The sequence below is a fragment of the Strongylocentrotus purpuratus genome, unplaced genomic scaffold (assembly GCF_000002235.5).
Source record: "Strongylocentrotus purpuratus isolate Spur 01 unplaced genomic scaffold, Spur_5.0 spur5_scaffold_19, whole genome shotgun sequence".
Lineage (NCBI taxonomy): Eukaryota > Metazoa > Echinodermata > Echinoidea > Camarodonta > Strongylocentrotidae > Strongylocentrotus > Strongylocentrotus purpuratus.
In genome coordinates, this window is record NW_022145604.1 from 14,159,078 (window position 1) to 14,170,896 (window position 11,819).

Consider the following 11,819-nt stretch of genomic DNA (forward strand, 5'->3'; position numbering starts at 1 on the left):
CAAATGAAGTTACAGCCAAACCTGCTTTAGTGACCACCTGTCTAGAAAAACTACATGTCTACAAAGCGGACCACATGTTTTCCCCTTGAGAATGGTTTTCTTTGAAACACCTACTAAAGGAACCTGTCTACAAAGACCACTTTTCGTGTTTCTCTTAGGCGGTCAGGTCTGACTGTATTAAGTTAAAGGAATTAATATCATGCAAACGAATTTAAAGCTTACTTGTTGGCATCATCAGCAACCATGGCTTTGCAGAAAGCTATATCCAGGGCGAAATCTGTGTAATTTCCTACGCGATCGTCATCGAGAGACAGGGCGCCGATTTTACCTGTCGAGCTGAAGTAGGTAACGAAGAGCATCCGGGACAGTTCTGGGATGTACACATCCAATATGATTCCTGTGCATGATTACAGATCTACATGTAAGTGTAATACCAAGGGTGTACAATCTATTTAAAGGGGGTTCCCTCCCGCAAAGGCCATATCCAGGAATTTGTTATTACAGAGGCCCCTAATATATGTCGTAGGATGGGGGACAGTTTGCACCCCCACAAAAATTCTCAGACAGGCGCAACAACAACAAATCAAAGGGAAAAATAGTCATACCTGTGTTTCTGGTCAAAAAGATATTGAACATTTTCCTAGGAGGTAGTGGTGGCAGGGGGAGGTAGTGGTGGCAGGGGTGGTTCGCTCAAGCTTGTAGTTGTAACTAGATGTGATAATATTTATAAATGATGAAGACTTGGATACCCCGGCATTATCCTTCCATGTTGTGTATGAGTATAATGGGGGGGGGGGGGGGATGAGGCGAGTTACAGACGTCTATCAATCAAAATGATTATATATATATTTACTTGAGTGAGCTTCGAATCTCGGTCCGATCAGAATCATTTTGTAGGCGAAAAAAGAGAGCTGACCGTACCATAGAAACGAGACCAACTCACACCTCCTCGGTGTCCAGATCAGATGTCCAATTTCCATACATTTTCAAGAAAGAATAATACGTTCAAAAGATATAGTTCAAATTCTTCCGGTATCACTGGCACTGCATTTGAGACAATTCGTATAATTTCATGTTTGTGTTTAACGAGTCATTAAAAGCACCTGATATATAAGAGAAATGCAAGTAGGATGTCATAAAAATTATTTGTATCTGTTCTGCAATGTTGGTGTCTCCAAATTTGATGCATGAAAATGCGTCTAGAACAAAACAACTGCTCAACCAGTTTCTGCAAATTCGATATCATTTTACTTTTATCCAAAGATCCCCCATCTTGTGTTACCGGTGAAATTCGCCCCTGCAATATTATAAGTAAGCTACCTGTTTACCTGGGCCTTTGGGTACATTCGGAACAGCTTCTGGCGTTTTTCGGATGAGGTCTGTTCGCCAAATATCAGTGCCATTATTGTCGGTCCAGTACAGTGTTTGTGTTGGGTAATCAAAAACGAAATTCTTTAGTTTAATCTCCAGACTCATGAATGCGGTGAAATTGAGGTCTGGGAGAGCTGACACGAAAATCCTGTCTGCATCTGTAACAAACATGACCGGTTCTCCTATAGAAACACACAGAGAATGTATACGCCACAAACTGATCTATTAGTGAAATGATGATTTGACACTACATTGCACCTGATGAAAATTGTAACATTCACGATAGCTCTCTGTAAATTAAAAATAAATTGAATGAAACACTGGGTTTATAACAACAAAAAAAAGTTTTAGGGCATCAAACTTTGATCTAAGTCTATAACATATATGTCTTTATCCCCGTGCCCACACACAACATGTTCACGGACAGTATCTCGGGGAGGATCTCGCCCCTGATTAGAGGGTTATAGAAATTTATGTTACGAATAAGAAAAGGGTTCTCTCTCTCTCTTTCTCCATAGCCATGATAAGCATAATTTCGTCATCTTATCACTCAGTCACAAAATTGTCCAAGATGGTAGATTCTTGGAAAATTCCACATTGATGGGCCAATGTTCTTTGTCTGTTTTTACCTAAGGTATGTCTATTAGGTTTCAGGTAGCAAAGGCCGGTTCTCCCCCCCCCCCCCACCCCCCTGCCCCCCCAAAAAAAATAATAATAATAATAACAAATAAAAAAAAATTATAACAACAATAATAATAATGACAATAAATTATTATTTTTTTAATAAAAAAATCTTCCACTAGCCTGCAAAACCTTACCTGTCGGTTGGTCGCAGTTTTTGCCTCTGTAATTGCTCGGACAACGACATAAGTAGTCAGAGTCGGTCTCCATGCAATCACCGTGCACGCAAGGGTTGCTGATACAATCTAAAAAATACCAAAAATCGAACAAGTAGTTACATACCATCTTTCATAATTCTAAAAAGGTTCGTTTATAAGTCCGAACGTTCATATTTCCGAAAATGACTTATCTTTTCTCGGAATCACGAACCTTTGAAGTAACAAACCCTATTTCATTGTTCGGAATCATGAACCTTCGGAAAAATGTACGTTCAGAAAGGGGGGGGGGGGGGGGGTTCGAAAATTTGGAGAATTACAAAGTTCACATAACATTCATTTCTTCAAACTATATGCAATCGAATACTGCCAGTACTTTGATGATTCACCCTATGACAACATTTCAACATTATATGATATTGATATTTATATTTAGAATGTGTGTGTATTTATGTATGGGTGTCTCTCTCTCTCTGTCCTCTGTCTCTATCGCTTGTAAAATTTATCTCAATGCCATGAAACACAGGAGTTATAGAAAAACGTATCCAAGATGAGTACTTTGGTATACTTCTTCCATTGTTCCTTGTAAAACAAACACAAATACAAAACCACAGATCAAATCAATTGTTAAAATTCGTGTTAATTACCAGGAAGTCTACATATACTCGCCAATCCTGGAAGGTTTGTCGAAACCCCAAGATATCCAGAGGAGTTTACGACCTTTTGAACCAGATCAACTGAAACTCCATTGGCCAGCACCAGCGATGGGCATTTTGGGAATGACCCGTAGCAACTCAGATTACCATGACAACGGCATGCTGAAAACAAAAAATAAACGTGTTGTTTCAGTGATCTTCTTATAGAGGATTTAATTTGTTTATTGGTGGTGGAGAGGAAGATAATGCCGGGCAGACTTTTAAAATATTCTCAATGGGATTGAAATGATAATTATTATTGTGATAATAATTAATTTCTAATAAACATTCATATTAAAGGATCTTTAAAATAAACATAACATTAATTACAATACACGGTACAGACTTGATCGAGCTGTTATTATGTTGTATACACATATCTGCCAATATTGTGAATGTGCTCATGAACGTAGTATAATAAGGATGTTAAAATAATATATTGGAGGCAAAATTCATTAATTTTTCATGATAAAACATATTTTCTTCGTAATATGACGAGGCGTAGATCCCGAGTCCGGGATCAAACCGCTGCCCAACATCCCTTTTTTCTAGTTGAAATTATAAGCGATCTTCTCGTCTATAAGAACATTTAATAAGTTATCAGCTGTCTTATCTCTGTAATAATAACATACCTCTAAATGATAAAGCTAGCACGGCGATGATAAAGAAATGAGTTCTATTTCCATCGGTTGCCTAAGGATGAGAAAGTGAGAAAATCAGTCCAATGTCAGTCAGTGATATATAATTAACTACTAAGTCAATTATACCCTTACCCGCCTGCAAGTTTTGTATTTTTGTGAAGTATGATGAGAAATTGATTTGTCCCGATTCATGTTGTTTGATAATGTAATATATTAAAGCTTACATTCAAAGGTATTCAACAAATGCCCTAATTCAACCCGTTCACCTCTTTTGTTTTTTTGTTTGATTGATTTTATTTCTGCGTTCAAAAATATACAAATTCAAAGTCAAAGTACAAAATTTCGAACAATAACAAATACAATGAATACAATGTTTACAAAAGTAATTAAATGAAAAATCATGTACAATTATATCATTCGATAAACATGTACGAAGCATACAATAACATAAGAAATATGAAATATTTTCAATAAATTAGAGAGGTAATTTGGAACGCAGGAGACCACCATCGTGAGCGGTTAGGCTGGAAATGGATGGCGGCCTCGTAAAAGAATTGGCGACATATCTCTCTCATTCTTGAGTTACGTAAAACACACACAAAAAAACATTAAATTCAAAAGGGGTATGAATAATGTAGTTAAAAGTGAAATTTAAAGAAAATCACAAATTATGTCAACTAATGTATCACTAGAAACTGGTAAGCTAACAGATGGCCATCGTTCAAGTTTTAGGTCAACTACATATCGGGTGGTTTATAAAAATACAAATACAACCACCTCCATAGCAGCTGGGATATACGAGAGATTCGCCGGAAACTTACGTTATTTTAATGACGTCACTATATAATATGGACCAATACTGCCCAAGCAGCCGACATCCCATAAAGAATGAACATAATTGCAAAGCTCTTATTTGTCAAGTTATAATGAGTTTAGTGTATATAAATGTAATGGCATGTCAAACCATTCAAAAGGGGTTATGACCCGATTCTGATAACTAAAATCGTTTGCTTGTAAATACACAGGATAGAGGTTAATTATCAATCAAAGAAACCAGACTTTCAAATTGAAAACCCCCGGAATGATATAAAGGACGGTTTTGGTCTCTCTTGATACGCCGAACATACCTCAATATGTGCAGCTGAATATACAATGGCGTCTTATTTTGTTTAAAAGCGACAAATTCCTTTATTTTGTATCGCTGCATTTGTCATCAAAATAAAACCATGCGCGGGTTTAGAGTGAGGCAATAGATTATACATTTAGCCTGACGGTAGTGAATAAGAGAAAGAACTCAAGAGAAGATGAAAACACAGGCACTGAAAATGTGTGAGATGTCATGGGACATCGTCTGCTTGTGCAAATCATGTCCATACTGTGATCTCACATATCTCAGCAGCGTTTGGAGAGCTCTTCAGGTGCTATGCCGGGGCCGTATTTGAGCGTTTTGTAATTTATAATAATCGTTACTTCGAATGTTTCCAAGCATTGAATTTTGATAACCTTGTCGAATCAAAGTTTCAACTTTGCAATAATGAAAATAAAGTCAGTTTTTAAAATCAATGAATATCTACTTTAAAGGGATAGTTGATTTCTGTTGCAGAGGGCGCTACACAATTTTTTTTGTTGTTGTAAGATAATGAAAAACTGAGTGTCAAATTTGAAAGAACATAATATCTAGATGACAAAATCATCTTTATTTGATCAAAATCGGTTCAGAGACGGCTGAAATATGACGATTTCCAATACTTGTGTACCACCACAAATACATGTATTAGATATTTTGAAAAATTTGGCCATGGAAAATAGAATAACATCTTTTGAAATGTGGATCTACAGAAGAATGATGAAAATATCCTCGAAACGAATGAAAACCAACAAAGAGATATTGCACATAGCAGGGCGTAAACAAATTGCACTAGTAGGATTAGTTAAGGAGAGAAAATCAAATACTTTGGTCATGTTAAAAGGCACCAAAGCCTCTTAAAGAATGTATTGGAAGGAAAAGTGGAAGAAAGTAGACATGGAAGAGAATGTCAAGAACTGGAGTGGACTAAAACTGCAAGAGTGCACCAGAGTGGCAGAAGATAGAGTGAAATGGAGAGATGTTGCAATCAACCTCCGAACCGGGAGAAGATACTCAGATAGATAGAAAGAAACACCCCCCCCCCCCCCAGATATATGTAACTCGATAGCAACTACTTTCGATAAATCAACCTATGGGGCAGTTTTAATGGCCTTGTGAATTACCTCTTAAAATATGTGAGCATGACAATGACGTATTACGTAATCCGAACATGATTTCTTTGGAATAAGGGAGTTTACAGATATAATCTGCGCATGGGCAGATAAAGGCCATTTGTACCAAAATGGTAAAACCCACCCTGAGATGAATACTGGATATGCGCTCATGAAAGTTATGTAACATTATTCATGTATGCACCAACGGTACATTCTATGATACGCAGGTGGAAGTATTCTTTTCAAGAGGTCAAACAAAAGGTATTCATGAATCACATCTAGGACTTTGGCAGTTATTATTCTAAGGGCGTGTTTATGCTTAACTTTTTCTGGCCAGAATCAGGCATCTGTTACGCGGGTAGTTTAAAACACGGTTGCGTCCATGCTCACTTTTGTAGAATCACCGAAAAACGGCGATCACGATCGCCGATCGTATTTGTAAACGCATTTAAATGGGGTCAACGCACTGACCTCTAGTGGGTCTACGTAGCATGCACAGTGCAGGTTGCGAATCCAGCTGCAAGGCCAATTAAGGCCACACAGGGAGAATTGCCTGGAGGAGCCAGAGAAGTGAGCATAAACAGTACACCGTGGAACTGCGATTACGATGAGCGTTTCAGATCGCTCATTCTACCTTCAAAAATCAAGCATAAACGCAGCCTTTGATGTTCAAAGTGGAACTTCTCCATGTGTAAAAGATCTGTGGATATTTGGGGTCATTTGTACCATGTGCTATCTGTAAACTCCCTTATATACAAAAGTGTATCGAAATTGCCCTGAGATGAGTTTTTTTCACGAAAAAATTAGGGATCGTGTTATATGTATGTGATATACTTAGGAAAAGTTGGTAAATCCCAAACCTAATCTAATACCTAAGTGCAACACCAACTCTAACCTTTCATTTTTGACGAAAGAGAGCCAGGGGCAATTGCTCCGATACTTGCCCCTGCAACAATAAGCCAGTTCACGGTTGCAGTCTGAGCATGAGCAGATAAAGGTCATTGCAGAACAAATTTTGAAATACACTGAGACGTTATACTGGATGCGTGCTCATGAAAGTTACGTTATCATTATTCATTCATGCACATTCAATGAACTCCATGATACACAGGTGGAAGTATTCTTTGAAAAGGGGAAACAAAGGTTATCTATATATCGCTGTAGGAGTGATTATTTCAAAATGTACAAAGTGGGACGTCTTCATGTTTTGAAGATCTGTGGATATTCGGGGTCATTGCAGTGATGTGCTAACCGTGAACTGGTCTATTGCTCCGTGCTTTGTTTCATCAAAAGAATAAGGTTAGGTTTATTTGGTTTCGATAAGGATTAGGGTTAGGCTTTGGGTTATTATAGGTAAAGAGGGTAAAGCCCCGGCCCCCCACTCAGTGTTATTTAGGGTACGCATATGCGTGTTCCAACCGACCCCCCCTTTTCAGCAAAAGTCCGGTGTGTAAAGTCAATACGGCTCGACCTTTTTCTTTTGTTACGAAAAGGACATTTTGGCAACACGCATGCGGTCATTTTGAAACCTGAGTGGGGGGGCCGGGGGTAAAGCTAGATTAGAAGTCCGGAATTATGTTGCTATATTATATTGACCGCGGAATGATTTTTGTTTTCACCGGAGCATTGTGTTGTACAACCGAATTGAGTTGACTTGTATAAATAATAATAATAATAATAATAATAGTGAGTTCTTGTACAGCGCTCATGTCTGTCGGACTCGACACTCCTGTTGCTCAACATTATTACCCCAGCTTTAGCATTGCCGTCATTATGACACTGTAGTATTTCAAGGAATTAATTCCTGCCAGGTACATACTTACATCACCTGGGTCGAGTGTGGCAAATTGAGATTAATGTCACACTGGAATGAATTGAATTAACTTTAATGCAAAAAACTAGAATAATTTGAATATGATTGAACCTTTCAAATGAACTTTAATCTACCGGATCTGACATGATGAATTGGAACGGACTCAAATTAAATTGAACTGAATTAAAATTAAATTAATAACTCACCATATTACTCCCCAAACTGTTGCCTAAAAACGAGATTACACCTGATGATGGCCTGTTCTTTGTACCATTAGGAGAAAAGCCTGATGAGAGTTCGTCACAATAAAAAATATTTGAGAAGCTCTATCCAAACTTAGAGGTTGTGTGAGAGGGAAAATGAAATGGAGTAAAGCCTCACTATATTATGGTTAGACCTGGGGCCCGTTTCACAAAGACATTTTTTCAATGACAAATAACAAAAATCAGTGACAAATCAGCTGATAACCAATCAGAAGCAAGGATTTCAGTAGCTTATAACAAAAACTGTCATTTGACAATGATGACAAGTTCTGTGAAACGCCCCCCCCCCCCCCCAGGAAGCTTGACCAAAAGGAATTCTTGCCAATTAATTTGGCTAAAAACAACGACGCCATCAGGAGATTGAGGATAGACAAAATAATTTATTATAGAGATGTTGTTCAGTCATCCGAGCGGACAAAGTATTTCCACCTGTGGCGTAGCCCGAGTTTGCCCATCAGGGGGGGGGGGGGCATGCAGTGGAACGTTTGGGGCATATTTGATTTAATCTGTTAAATTTTATCTGTTAAAATCACGCAATTATTCACTTTTTAAATCTATTGCAACTATTTCATAAACCTGTCTGGTTACAAACAGACACGACCCGTTTAAAATCAATGAATATCGGAGAGGAAATATTATTGCATGTTCATATTTATATATATCTTTATATTATATATTTTTACTATGAACTTGAACGAATTTTGAATTTATATCTTGTAATGTCTGATTTCACATGTATTTATTGTAATGTAATTTGTTTATCAATTTGTAAAAAGTCACACAATTCAGCCTTCGGGCTGCGAGATGATTTTCAATAAAACAAACCATTTATAATAATTTCTTACTCGCAAAATGACATTCGGGTTCGAAACCAAGGCGATGCGCTTACTGCCCTTTGGTAAGGCATTAATCCTCATTACCAGGTCTCTCGGAGAGGACCTTAAGACGTCGGTCCTCTGGTTGCTTACTAACAAGCATTTGTGCTTTCTTAGCAGTCAGGTGAATAACCACCGCTATACAACCACTACAACTACTACATGCGAATTTAAAGGCTACGGATGAGGGGTGTTGGGGTGTAGCCTACGGGAGTTTGTCAAGGCTCCATATTTTCTCTGCCTATTCCCTTCCTCCCTTCCCTTTTGTTGGTTATATATATATATATAACTCTCGATTGGGAGGCACCTATATACCCCATGTCCCTTGCTGCAACGCCACTGGCACTGACCCGTGCATTCGTTCAATTGAAGTTTTCTTGATGCAGATTATTTCATCGTTTTAAGTGACTATGAAAAAAATTAGAGAGTTATCCGCACGAAACGAAGGTTAATTTGATACGTGACAGAGACGCAAATGCGCAGAGTCGTTGAGGTAGAGGTAGATGTAGAGAGTCGAGGTTTCACTGAGAAGGGTTTTACAATGCACTATTGACCGCTGGTATTGAGAACCCATATGGTTTGTTTTTTTATTTGGCCAGAGAGTGAAATTAGTTATTGACCTTTCTGGTTTTATTGTTCTTTGTATGCCGGTATACTAAAGAATGATATATATATATAGGCCTATATAACAACAATAACAGGGTCAAGGTATCTCAAAGAATGCGCTATTGACCACTGGCATAGGGTATTGACAGTTCGTAGGTTTAAGGCAGGAGAGTGAACGTAGTAATTGACTTTTCTTTGTTCTTCATTCTTAGACTGAGAGTTGACTGACGGACGGTAGGTCAAGGTGTTTAGTGAAGGGATTATCATATAAATGGATTAGGTACATCGTGGGCTCTTTCGGTCTCTCATCGAGAGGAGAGAAGTGAAGTATAAAGACCAGTTATGGTCATGCGATTACATTGTAAAAGAAACGTTGTGGAATCGATCAGAAAAGGTTGATCATCTAGCATATATATATATATTGGTGTGTACTGCAAGGTTCTGGAATCATCAAATTGATAAGAAATTTGGCCCAGTGTAGGTAAAGTTACAAGCACTGTACACAAAAAGATGTATATGACTTCGCGCCAGGTGCGCGACACGTGCGCAATATATATCAGGTCCAAATAGATATAATAATTTACTAAATATATCAATTTGTAGGCGGTTTCTCGGCAAAATTTGTATCATTACGTTTTAGTCAAAACATATTCTTTCACATGATTGGTAATAAGAGCTTCCATTTCATTTTTGAGAGGGGAGCTTTTCCAAAACTGGTCTTACTTTAAACCGTATGGATCGATGCAGTTGTTTTAGTCTATTCCGATTTGATATGAAATCGAAAAACAAAAAAAATTGAACGTGGATTTAGGTAATCCAAACAGTTTATTCCCCTTGTTATATTTGGGTATTGTTCAGTTTTTACAGAAATATTTTTTTCAAATATATACCGTCACTACGTCATTCACTCATTTAATATCTTTCGTCTCCCACCCCCACCCCTTCCATGCATATTCATCGGTATTCATAGACTAACGTCATTGCCTATTCAATGTCTATATTGTTTAGTTTTCATACCTTTTTCAATACCGTCGCTACGTCCTTCACCCATTAATAATAGCGCCTTTTCGACATCGTAAGCAGAGCGTAAGCAGAGCGTGAAGGGGCTCGTAATTGGACACTTGTCTCTCCATTGACTTTCCTTGTTGACTCAGTTTTGTTTTAATATCTCGAATGATAACACTGATTGCCCTATTGATTGACCTTACCCCCCCCCCCCCCCTCCCCACCCCCAACGAAACGAAATATCGATCGGCCAAATTTTGAGACACACAACAAAAATCGTCCTTGTTTTCACGAAGTGACGGTAGTGAGGAAAATCCACTACCGTCACTTCGTGAAAACAGCGACGAAATGTGCTCTTAAACCCCTCCCCCCCCCCCCCCCGCTTATTCAGCGGCTGGCTGAGTCGTTGCCAATTTTTCGGCGTGATTTTTAAATTTTAACCCCCCCCCCCCCCTCGAAAAAAAATCATGCGTACGCGCCTGGATAACCCTATGGATGAATCAGTCCGTTACGATCGAAATAGAATTTTAATTTGGTTTCGTATCAATTAAGGTAACCAAACGAAACTAAACAGTTGATAAGCAGATTTCATAATTTGAGGACAAGGGTCACCTCTATTTTTGATTAAAGTAACGTAAATGTTTCGCCTCTAAGTCTGAGGTGAGGCTTTCTAACAGCCCACTCAGCAGCCCCCCCCCCTTCCCTTCCCTCCCTCTCTTCACTCAAAACTCACGTCTTCCTTCAGACATTTAAATGCTAACTTTATTGGAGGAGCTCGCGCGAGTTAATGTTTTTTTAAATAGATATATGGCGCCATAGAAATGCTGTGAATCATCATCATCATCATCATCTGTCTCTGTCTCTCTCTCTCTCTCTCTCTCTCTCTCTCTCTCTCTCTATCTATTATATATCGCTATTTTGATATATCTGCACATACCCCCTCCCAAATCTCTCTCTCTCTCTCCCTCCATATCTATCTATCTCCATCTAACTATATACCCCCCCCCCTCTCTCTCGATCGCTATCTTGATCTATCTACACAACCCCCTCCCGAATCTCTCTCTCTCTCTCCCTCCCTATATAACTCTATATCTATCTATCTCCATCTAACTGTATATCCCCCCCTCTCTCTCTCTCCCTCTCTCTCTCTCTCTCTCTCTCTCTCTCTCTCTCTCTCTCTTGAAATAATTGTTATTTCTCTCCCTGTCCCATTTATCCTTCATCACTGTATCAATGCAATGAAGATCATGACATGGCCCCGTCTAAAGAGGTTTGGATGTAATTAATGTTTTGGTTGGCTCGCCCGCTTGCCGCCTCGCTGTCCCCATCTTTACGAATTAACATTGTATTATATAACTTTATGTACTTTCAATGCCCTGCATTTTCCAGTAAAATGGAAGTGTCCTGGGCTATTGTATATTTTACTTTGTTGTGCAAGTTTGAACAATAAAGTGATGTATAAAAAAACAATCG